Below are 12,942 nucleotides of genomic sequence, written 5' to 3' on the forward strand. Positions count from 1 at the left end.
CATTTCGAATTTAAACTGTTGCTTCTGACTAAAATACATACAATAATCAAAATGGACTGTTTTGTTTTGGACTGTTTTCACTTGTAAACAGTGCTTGATCTGCGCAGATTTCTCTCCTGATTTGGAACAGACTACTTTTTCCACTGGAGGAAGCGTTATTATGGATAGATGACTTAAAAACATCTTGATGGATTTGTTTCTTACAAACACACAGCTTTTGTCTTCTCAAGACATTAACTGATGGACTGGAGTGCTGTGGATTACTGTGATGTTTTTATCAGCTGTTTGGACTCTCATTCTGACGGCACCCATTCACTGCAGAGCATCCATTGCTGAGCAAGTGATGCAGTGCTACATTTCTACAAATCTGAAGCAAATCTGAAACAAACTCATCTACATCTCGGATGACCTGGGGATCAATAAATGTAAATGCTTTGGGTGAACCATCCCTTTAATTCAGACAATGACCTCCAAATAACTCTCAAACTGATGTCTGGATGATACAGGCACATCTGCGTCCTACAATATATTTCATGAGACGTTGTGTTAGTATCTCACTGTCTGCATCTCATCACATATCATATACAAGTTCCTTTCCAGCAAAACATCATCATTGCATCATTCCATGTACACGCTGCTTTTGCTCCATGCCAATATTTCTGTTATCAGCTGTTGAAAGTTTTATTTTCAGAATAACAAATATGGCATTATGATATTTTTGAGGAATTAAATTATGGTGCATTAAACCCCAAATTAAAATCCCAAAACTTCATTCAATGCATCGTAATTTTTGCCACCAAAAATTGGCCGCAAAATGAACGGAAACGTAAAAAGCAATTGACAGAGCAAAGGCAGACTGCATGCGATTTCACAACTATCTCACGCAAGTCTATGGCAAGAATGCTGCAGTCAATATGCAAACATGATTATAACTCAATTTAAATTAAAATTACAACACACATATTAGCATTTTGCAAGACACTCCTCTGGGATACTGATTGATAAAGAGCGCACACATCCATTTGTCTGTCCCCCATGCATTGTATAGACAGTGAGAATAACATCTCATGCAATATATTGTAAGGAACAATGTGCTTTTTGACAAATCAGTTGGAGTGTTTTTTGAGGTCCTTGCGTTCGGTTTTTGGTATCCAAACTAGGTATCAAAAAAAGCATTTGACTGAAGCATACTATTACATCGTATAAGTGCTAATTCAAAATTTGCGTTTTCAGTTTTCGGCCCAATACGTCCAGAATTTTTAGCAGCCAATAATTTCCACTTTGGTGCATTACTGGAAACAAAAACTTTTCAAACTCACCGTCTCCATCCTCTGCACTTGACCCATCTGCGGATCTCTGGAACAGACAAAAACATAAATAAAATAATTTGGTCACAGAGCTGGATTACATTAGAGAGAAACACACTGTACAAGGGAAAACAACATCTTAAACAGCCCCGTTTTCAAATAATTTCTCACCAAAGCCAAAACCATCCCGTCGAAATGCTGAGTTTGTTTAAATCACTTAAACTGCTTCGGGGAAAATCACATTTTGAGGGTGATTTATATCTGTGTAAGTCAGTCGGCAGCTGAAATTCATCTCATTACCAGCCAAACGGGCCAGCTGAGTTGGTGAAATTACTTGCCAATGCTGAAATTTGTCAGGTACCAGGTGATAATTTCATGCCTCGCCTGAGTGTTTATTGAAAAATTTCTTTTTTGTTATTGTAAGAAAACTCGAAGCTAAATTTAATATTTCCCACTAAGTGTCTTCCATCATAACATCCTCAGGTTATTATGGAAAGGGGGTTTGTTTAGTTGGCAACCACGTAATCCACAATGACACAGCTGCTAAAAACAACACGTAAAGCTGCAGCATGTCATTTCTAAGCCACCAAATGGAAATGCAATCGCAAACCAAAGGCTTGAGTTTTCAGTAGGACTTCCTGTTGGCTGAGAAAATGGTGGACAAGTGTGTTTAAAAATTGCAATGCTGTTTGGTGCCTCTAGCAGAGCAGAAATTACACAGTTCACCATTTCTTTTTTTAACAATTACTAAAGGTGAACACGAACAGTCAAAAGCCTCAGTGGCCCGTCTCCCCCACCCGCCCCCAAGGAGGAGAATAAAACAGAAGTACATTAGCACCCACATGAATTGTCAATGCAACTAAATAATTATACATCAAAATATAATGAAACAAAAGAAAGAAGAGATCCATAGGTTAAAGAAAAAAAATACTACAAATTAAAAAACATTATAAATCAGCAAAGATTTGTGGAGTATTTTTGACAAAATTAAGTAGAGGATCAAAGTTTTGATCAAATTTGTCAGTGGAACCTCAATGCAATATCCCTGTTTTTGGATATTGGTTTTGTAATATTGGAAACATCAATAAATGGCACCATTAATAAACACCGTTTCAAGAATTACATGCAAGACAGTGACTCTAATGCAATGCATTTCATGTTTTGCTTGCTTAATAGTTGTTTTTGCATGATTATTTTTTAGTAAGCACAATAAAAAAACTGGGACATGTGGCTATTTCTTTCTTTTTACTGAGTTTACTAAACTCAGCAAGACTTAAAACACAGTTTAGAGACAAGGATGGTCAACCAAAACACTAACTCAAGAGTGACCAACTAATAATCATTCCTGGATTTATATCCAACACTTTAAACTGAAGTTTAAAACAAATTACATTTATGCAAAGTGCACAGATCATGCAAAGACTCTCTTGCCATTCAATTATGAAAGCTTAAGACTTTGTCAATTTATGCATGCTACGTTTTTTTATGATGCAATTAAACAAAAACAGAAGTAAAACATCATATCAGTTCTGCATATTGGTTACTGGATATATAAACATACAAATAATTAGGGATGCACCGATCCGATATTCATATCGGGTATCGGCTCCGATAGTGCCATTTTTCTCAGATCGGGTATCGGGCAGAGAGAGCCGATCCAAATCCGATATTTTTTTTTTTTTCTCGAAATCCAAAATCGTAAAAAAACTAAAATAATAAATAATTTAATAATGGTGGCATTTTCACAGAAATGCAATATTAAATAATTATAATCATTATGAAAACCATATCAGAAAACCATCTCTGTTATAGAGAGGAAACCAACATTTGGATGTAAATAGGGTGTGCATTATGCAAAGTAATTTTGAACAGCCATTGCACTTGAAGTGCTGAATGCAAAAGTCACCAGACACTTAAATGTTTTATTAATTTCATGAGCAACTAGAATTCATGCAGCTCAGACAGCTCTAGCAACGCCAAGCTCATGGGTTTGATTCCCAGAGAACGCATGAACTAATACAAATGTATACATTAAATGCAATGCATATACTGCTTTGGATGAAAGCGTCTGCCAAAAGTAAAGTAAAAATGTTAATGTTGTCCATTGCATTAAAAAGCCCCATCAACCAACCACTAGTTTTTTAACTGCAACATGTAGTATGTCCTTGCCATCACAAGCCTCTGGTAATCTGATCAACTGGAGTTAGTAACCAGTCACTGGAAGCCAAACAGTGCTGTCAAAGACGTTATCTTATGTCTTATCTCATTTCAAGCCAACCAATAAAACCCCAGACACTCCTGGCTCAATTAAAAGGCTTTGAAATGACCATCATGCTTCGTAAATAAACAAAGACACATGATCCGGCTGACACATCTGGTATTTTTAGCTGCAGGACTTTGACAGCAACAAAACTGCAGGCTAATAAAACAATCATTCATGAGGAAGAGTGCAAGGCCTGTTCAAGATGATTTGCAAACCACTAAAGGGTGTCACAGCACACGTGCATCTGTAAACAGCTGCTTTCCTCAAAACAAAATCATGCAGTCATCCGGGTGGCTCCTTCAGCACTGTAAACCCGCACATCACTGTAATTAGGTCAAGGGGTGAGGCATCCACCGATGGGTGATCTCACCACTCAAGGCTGCTGCACTGGAGGATATTTCCCTCCTAAAGGGGGGACAATCGTGTGTGCATGGGGTTGCATTTCACCCCGGGGCAGGAGGAGGGTGGGCGGGCCTGCATTAGCTCAGGCAGCGGAGCCCGGTAACACCACGAGCCGCGTGAGCATCACCGACAGGCGGCTTCTCCGGGGACGAACCACCGCCACCTGCTCCGGACTCCGGTTTCCGACTATTAATCGATGCATTCATCAGAATAACGTCAAAAACGACCAGGCATCCAGATCAGATCAAAACCAACCACTAGTTGAGCAACTCACTACATAACCCCACCCACCATTTGCTATCGTTTCAGTATTTGTTTAATTTTAAGCATTGGGCTGCCTCAATAAAGAAGGATTAATAATAATTAAAAATCGCAAACGGCACACATCACTGATCCTGACAGGCTAAAGATAGTCGTCTAAGCTCATAAGCCACGATACCAATAAAACAACACGTTGCGAGCAAAACGCATCCTACTAGTGTTAGTTCATAAAGTTGCCATCATAATGCATTAAACGAATACATCTATGCCTCATATTTAGAACACTTAACTGTACGCTAACGATACATATGTTAATCCTTTAAAAAAAAGAAAAGAAAGAAAAGCGTCATTCTTGAATCCCTTATTATCACGCATTACATGAATCGCTGTTTTACAGCGTGCGTTAGCACCCGCTTAAAAATCAGAGAAAACACACCGAGGCCGGGAGTTAGTACGTTACACACACACACACACACACACAGAAGCTAACACACTCATCGGCTAACTTGAGCTAAACAATCACACATACTCGTCCTCAGAGCCGTTGAAGCGTGCAGGCGGCGTCACAAACACGCGCGGCACTCTAACCGACACTGTTACGGTGTGTACGGCTCATGGTGGCGATTTGTTTGCTTTATTTTATTCATTTTGCGGATTCACACGGTTGCCTACCTTCGTTCGCCAAGTCCGCCATTTTACTTCTCCGTGCACACCCACAATGCACCGCGGCATCAGCGCGCTTTATTTCACAGAGCAGCTGCACTTCAAATACATTTACATTTGAATATGTCATTTTACACGAATCTTTACCATTTAGTAATGTCATAAATAATATATAATGTTGTAACTAATATTATAAAGTAAATAATGCCAAATAATGTTCATATTAGTATAACATCTAGTTAATAAGCGCTCTAAAATATTGTATTGCTATTTGTAAATTATTTTCCTTTACAGTATGTCTCGTTGCTTGTACTAACAATATTAATTACTATGATAAAAAACGATTAACATCACATTGCGTAATAATTATTATAATTTCAGCAATTTTCAATTTTAAAAATGTATAGCCTGAACGCACTGTAAGTCACTTTGGATAAAAGTGTCTGCTAAATTAAATTAAATTAAGTTATTCATCACTATCATATTATTTTACTATTTATTAAACATTATTTTCCTTTATGTCTTGTTTCATCCACTAAAAATATGAATTATTACTATAAAAACATTATTTTATGTTAATGTATTACAATGCCTAATTATTATTGTAATAGCTATTAATCACAATATTATATATTTTGTATTATTTGTAAATGCTTTTCCTCTGTCTTGTTGCTTCGATTGACAATTTTAATTAAATAACGATGATAAAATCTATTGTCTAATGTAAGCTTAATTATTACTTATTTTATTAGTAATATATCACTTGTCACTATTATTTCTGTTTTATTCTACTACAGAATTATTTTGTTACGGAAGTAATTTTTATTCCTTTTTTATTTGTTCATATATATATTTTGCTCCTTCTACTAATTTTGTTAATTGAATATATATAAATAATTAATATAACTATTATTTCTGCTTATTCTATTTATTTCTGTATTATTTTCATTCCTATGTCTTTTGTAATAATGAAATATAACCACTAGATGGCCAAGTTTGCCAGGGCTGTAGCTTATGAACTCTATAGATGGGCTTGATGGCCTGAACTTCACTTTGATCATTTTCCTTTTTTTAATTAGGTCTACATTTTTTCATTTTAATTTAAAATTTTGATATTTTATTTGATTGTTAGTAATTTGATTATTGATTATTTATTTTCATTCATATGCAATAAACTGCAGACTGTTGCAGGTTCAGTCCTGAGTCCCAATTAGTGAAAACAGAAAGTTCTGATATACAACAATCGTGCTCAATCATTTTGTGCTCTCGATAAAGACGTTTCTCCCCGTGTTGCACATGAACCCTGACCCATCAACTTTGGATAAAAGCCTATTAATGGCAAGCAACTGTGCTTAATAGATCATAAATGAGAAGAGAACGTTCTCGGGTGGCACAGCCCTTGGGCAAAACCCATGTAACCACATGCAACAAGGCAGCATACAGACCTCTAGACAGACAGAAAGATGAAGATAAATGTGAGTGATTATTTAGCGGGAAAAAAAATCAGTGAAGTTATAATCGCTTTATTGAAATATTTAGATTCCTCTCTAAACGAGAAAACAGGTACATTAAAGGGCATCATATGTATAAACAGGTGTTATTTTCACTGTATTCCAACTATATAGTAGACAGAAAGTAAAAGGAGGGATTTGTTTCTATGTTTATTTGACCATTAAATGCCATTCTGTGTAATTAGTCAGTGGCACTGTTATGATGTACTGTAAAAAAAAAAATCCGGAAAAATATACAGTAAAAATGGCTGTGGTTGCCGGAGTTTTACCGTAAAAAATACGGTAGCGACATTTTAGGTTTTATGGTTTTAACTTAAATTTACAGTTAAATACCGTAATTTCATTAACTGATATAATGTTAATCTACCAACCTATTGAAGTACTGAAATCTGTTTTGTAGCTTTGTAATACACTGATAACCACCAAAAGCAGGAGGTGATGAGAAAGTCACATGATGAACCAAAGCCCATCACAAGCAGCTTTTAGATAATAACATATATAGACATATATAACATATATAACACTAAACACCACCATGGTAACACACATGAAACTGAAATAATGCAATAAACATTAGGTGTAACACACAACCCTAATATACAAAACTGATTTCAATAAAAAAACATCAAATTTCAAATGTAACGCAGGGAATTCTGGGAATGTCAATTTACGGTTATTCACTGTAAATTATACGGTCTTTTTCACTTCCAAAAACGGTATACTACCGTAAAATTACATGTAATGTCCAATACAGTTTTTCACTGTATATAGTAGGGGAATTTACCTTTAACCATTTAACAGGTTTTTACTGTAGCATTTTTACAGTCTTTTACCGTTAAATTCACAGTCATTTTTTATCCATTTCTCACAGGCTCATTCAGGCTTAAAGTGAAACGAGAGATTGGTTGATTCAAGCGTTCATCTGCACATTTATTTTGAGCATGAAGGACTTTAAGAACTATAACAGATACATTTGAGATATTCAGGCTGTGCAGAATCCCCTCTTTGTTCCATATCTGGCCCTGTTATTAAGATCATAAACAATACGATCACAGATAATTCAAGATTAGATTTGGCATACTGGCTCACATAAAAGGATGTTTCGTGGCTAATAAACACCTTGTCAGTTGTGTAATACAAAAGATATAGAGAACACTTTTATCATGGATAGCATGTGTGAAATAAGCAGGGGAAATCCAGACTCTATAAAAAAAACTGGGAAACAAAGCATTATTACTGTTTTTTTGTTTTGTTTTTTTACACAATATTCCAAGCTACTTCAAAGAATACCATATCGGTACCATGGTACATTCTTTACTCTCTTTTGCAACCACATTTCAGGTCAGATATTTAATAAAAAGCCTCATTGTTTTATCTCACGGATGACTGATACTCATTACTGTCTTTCAGGCTTCGGTTCTCAGTTGCTTATGTAACAAATAAGTACAATTTAAGTCAGTAACGCATTTAAGTCATCAGTGGACAGAAGGCACACGTCTGGTTTTCTGCCAGAAATATATTTGACACATATATCAGCTCAGGTGCAGACACATTTAGATTAAATTTCTTCAGTCAAGTTGAGAGTTAATGCGCAGACACGACAGGATAAAAGAATATTTAGATTTCACTACATATTTGACTTCTGATGGATAGATAGGATTTAATTATGATTAATTTGGCAATTTGAAATTATTTTGAAAAAAAAAAAAAAGATGCTAGATTTTATTTTAATAGCTTTATTGCAATTTTTATAGCAAGAGACTCTCAGCTATATTCATAAACATAAAGATAAATTTTTGGCATCAGCGTTTCTATGAAGAACTTTTAACATCAATGTACAACAATCTTTCCATTCCACAAAAAAAGGTTCTTTGGATGTTTAAAAAATGGTTCTTAAAAGAATTGTTCGCTGACAGGTTCTTTGGGGATCCAGAAATTTTTCTTTCATGGCATCGCTGCAAAAACTAGAATCTTTATTTTTATGAGGAGTGTTAACTTTTAGCAGATGTTGCTCTTAAAATTCCTTAGGAGAGATAAAAAAGACACAAAGGAGCCTACAGTTGTCATAGAGTAAGAGTACAGGGCTGTAAAATTAATGTGGAGCAGCTCAGATTATATTATATTGACAAACAAGACCTTTTCTCAGAAGAAACATCTAAGAAGCACAAGTCTCCGTTGGCTCTCCACTTAGGCTAAAAGTACTTTTAGACATCACTAATTTCTGTATAGTATTTATTTGTCATCAGTGAACTTCAAATGGTTAGTTGGGATGTAATTTGGCAATTTGAAATTATTTGAAATGCAAATAAAAACTTAAAAAAATTAAAAAGCGTAATTTATTTTCAAAATGCTTTATTTTGTTTCAATTCCTTTATTGCAGTGGTTGCCCTTTCATAGCAGGAGACACTCCTATATATTTATACACACTTTCAAAAATAAAGGTTATTTTTAGGCTGGTTCCATGAAGAACTATCAGCATCAATGGAAACTTTCCATTCAACAAAAGGTTATTTAGTGGAGACATTTGTGGAAAGAGAAAGAAAGAAAGAAAGAAAGAAAGAAAGAATATTCTTTAAACTAAAAAAACCAAAATTATTTTAAGAACTGTTCAATGAAAGGTTCTTTGGGAACCAAATATGGTTCTTCCATGGCATCACCGGAACCTTTATTTTCGTGAGGAACATCAACTATGTGAAAAAGAAAAAGTACAGCTTCTCCTAAAATGTACGTATGATGATGATGATGATGATGATATGATATACAACACTGACTTTACTAAATTGATCTAAATAATGACACTATTTTCTTCTGTGAAGCAGCTTTACAGCTTACATTGAAGATGTTCCATAATTGATGAATTATGCAACATTTTTGTTCCTGTTCATTACTGTGAAGCTGCTTTGAAACCACCTGTATTGTATAAAGTGCTAAATGTGACTTGACTTGAAATAAGGTACAAACTTGTCACTCTTCTGCTTTAGTGACAAGCTGTTTGTTCCCCTAAACGTACAATTTTTGCTTTTTTTCTGAAAGTGTCGAAACAATTCAAAGAGTAGAGATCTCATTTGCGATGTTTCTCTCTTATAAGCGATGTGAAAATCTTTGTTACATCTCTCTGTCTCCAGGAGACACTGTATAAATTCAGTGTTTAGACAGATTGAAAATCATCCCTTTGAATTCTCCAGCCGCTCGGGGCGAATCTGATCCGCTCATGATTTATGACATCTATATATTTTCTCCAAAAACTCACAGAAAATGACCTTAGACACTGTAAAGATATAACATGGGAAAGATTCTTAAGGTATGCAATTTCGTAATTATAATACAGCTGGTTTTCCTTTGAAAACAGCCCGAAAATAAAGTGATGAGCCATTCACAAGCAATAAATACAGTAGCTGATCAAATTTGTATTTTTATTTATTTATTTTGGTGGGGATGTAGTAAAATCTAAAAATAGATTTAGAATAGAAATACAATTTAAAATAACCATTTTCTATATGAATATATTGTCAAATGTAATTTATTTCTGTAATCAAAGCTGTATTTTCAGCATCATTACTCCAGTCTTCAGTGTCACATGATCTTCAGAAATCATTCTAATATGCTGATCTGCTGCTCGAGAAACATTTCTGATTATTATCAGTTGAAAACAGTTGAACTGCTTCATATTTTTGTGGAAACCATGATACATTTTTCTTTTTCATGGATTCTTTGATGAACGTAAAGTTCAAAAGAACAGAATTTATTTGAAATATCAATCTTTTTTAAAGTCATATATATATATATATATATATATATATATATATATATATATATATATATATATATATATATATACATTATATTGATCATATGCGTTTTTTGCTAAATTATTATGTGTGATTGCTTAGAAAATAACAGCATATAGTTGTTGGTATTTTCATTAAAACCAATAACACTTAAAAACGAAAGAAAAATAAATCATTGCATCCCGTGAGAAAGAAAGAAACAAAAGAAAACTCTGTCTAAGGCAAACTGATCGAGCTCTTGCTATGGCTCAGTGGGCGCTCTGAAGAAAATGAGACATCATAAACAGTGACCCACACTATCACATGGCCACTTACAGATCCCACATTCCCACATCAAGCTCTGGCTTCTCAAGACGACTCTTAAATGGAAATAAGGGGCCAAAGGGACAACACATTTAGAACACATGGTTTAATATTCTGGTGACAGAAGAGTTTGAAATATGATGCAAAACGCTGTTAGAACATGATACAACCTGAGATAGAGAACAGCTTGGGAAATAAATGCCTCTGTTCATCCTTTTGACGTTTTTAATCCTATGGAGTCCCTGATGTTTTTAGTTTTGTTATAGTTTTAGTTATTTTTGGTACTATGCTGGCCAAATGCCTTCATATATGAATCTGTAAAAACTAAGAGTAACAACATACTTAATGCATTTATTGTTCATATTGTTTGTAATGTATACACTTTTTTTTCTTTACATAATACCTGGGAATAACTGAATGATCATCAAAAAACATGTGTGAATTAGAAACATTGATGTTCCAGTATTTAAACTGTGAAAACATGCTTTAATATGTGACTTAGGTACAGATTTGGAGAAATGTAGCATTGCATCAGTGTCTCACCAATGGATCCTCTGCAGTGAATGGGTGCCGTCAGAATGAGAGTCTAAACAGCTGATAAAAACATCACAATAATCCACACCACTCCAGTCCATCAGTTAGCATGCTGTAAAGCCAAAAGGCGCGTGTTTGTAAGAAACAAATCCATCAAGACATTTTTAACTTCAAAAATCACTTTAAAAACCTTTAAAATAAAAATTCCAACATTTACAATAGCAACGGTTTTCAAACTACGGCTTGCGACTTTCCAGTGCACAGATTCACAGCACTGTTTCCGCATGGCTACTCCTCACGGGCTGCACTAAAATCTTTTAAATGCGTTCTACGAAATCAGAATTCGAATTCTATGTTACCTCAGTGACGCAAGAGTTGGTGATAGCACTCTCTCTCGTGACGCCAACACGGAAGTGACTTAAACTGTAATTCGTCAACTGGTCGTTAGAGGCTGGCTGCAATGTTCTATGTTTTTCTACAGGAGGAAAACGCTTAACGAGAGACTTTGTGCATGCGTTCATATTCTGCTGTTCTGTGGCCACGGATTTGTGGGTCTTGTCTTTTTCTTGCAGGACCCTGTATGTTATAGTACTAAATTAGTTTTAATCGTTTAATCACCACCACAGCTTCTTGTCTCCATTGGCAACACGCACGATTTGTGTCGATTGCAAGTGACGTCGCAGGTATCGGAGAGTGCAAGTGGCGATTGCAAGTGACTTCGTAATTTAGTTTCTTTTTTCTTGTCTTCACCACCTGGCTACTGTTGTAAAATGTTGAGAGATTCAAACAGAAAGTAATCAATAGAACAAAATAAAAAAATAAAAGACTGCAAGTGACGTTGCTAGCGGAAGCGCAAGTGTTTGAGAGTGCAAGTCTGAGAGTGCAAGTGCAAGGCTGCAGCCAGACCCTTCTCAGAATTTGATGTTTCCCCATTCAAAGATATAGGAGTTGCACTTGCATGCCCAAGAGGCGTTTCAAAGATGGCCGCCAAGTGACATGACTTCTTAAAAGGACTTTGGGTAAAAGGACATTTACTGACATAATATTATACGCGTAACGTAAAACATACTGTATTATACTAGAAAAAAAACTGTTCACAGTTCGGCCCGATTACGTGACCCGTGTAGTTCGATTCACGATGACTCTTATGATTTGATTCTCTTGATGAATCGTTCAAAAGACTCACAACCTCAGGAGTCAAATCACTCTTTCTGACGAACCGTTTAACAAATGAACTCAAATCTGGCAGAGCGGTGAATGAATCAACATATGACTCATATAGATAAAAAAGACTCAAGTGCAGGTTCAGTGTCATTGTATCAATACTTCATTATATCCATTAGGATTATCTTCTCTTATTTGCACTGTTACAAAAAAGCAATCATATATTCTCACAGTCATGTCTTTGTTCTCCTCTTTATCATCAGTTTTATGGCTTATCATAAGAGTTATACAATAAAAAGTTAACTGAAAGGGAATAAATGTTATTCCCAGTTATTATTAAGTGTTTTTTATTTCACTAAAAGTACTTAATATAGTATAATAATATAATATGTAGCCTAATATTTCTGGTAATTTTTTAACCGTAAAATTAATCCAGATTAATTTCGATTGCATTGTAAAAGCAAATCAAGTAGCCTAACTTATAAAGGTGAACAGTCACTCAGCTGTAGTATTTACACGTTTTGAATTTCAGTCCATGAAACTCTTTTACAGGTTCTCTGTTCAAACTGAAGTCAAAGCTTAGAAAAACAGAAGAAACTTACATAACAGCAACCTGACAATCAGAAAGTAAAATGTCACTCATTAAGATGCCACGCTAAAAGGTTAAGGAAACTTAAAGTAGGAAACATGATATGCTATAACATCTGTGCTTTTAAGCTGAAGCGTGTTTGTTTCTTTGGTGGTTG

The sequence above is a fragment of the Sinocyclocheilus grahami genome, unplaced genomic scaffold, assembly GCF_001515645.1.
Source record: "Sinocyclocheilus grahami isolate Dianchi unplaced genomic scaffold, SAMN03320097.WGS_v1.1 scaffold216.1, whole genome shotgun sequence".
Classification (NCBI taxonomy): domain Eukaryota; kingdom Metazoa; phylum Chordata; class Actinopteri; order Cypriniformes; family Cyprinidae; genus Sinocyclocheilus; species Sinocyclocheilus grahami.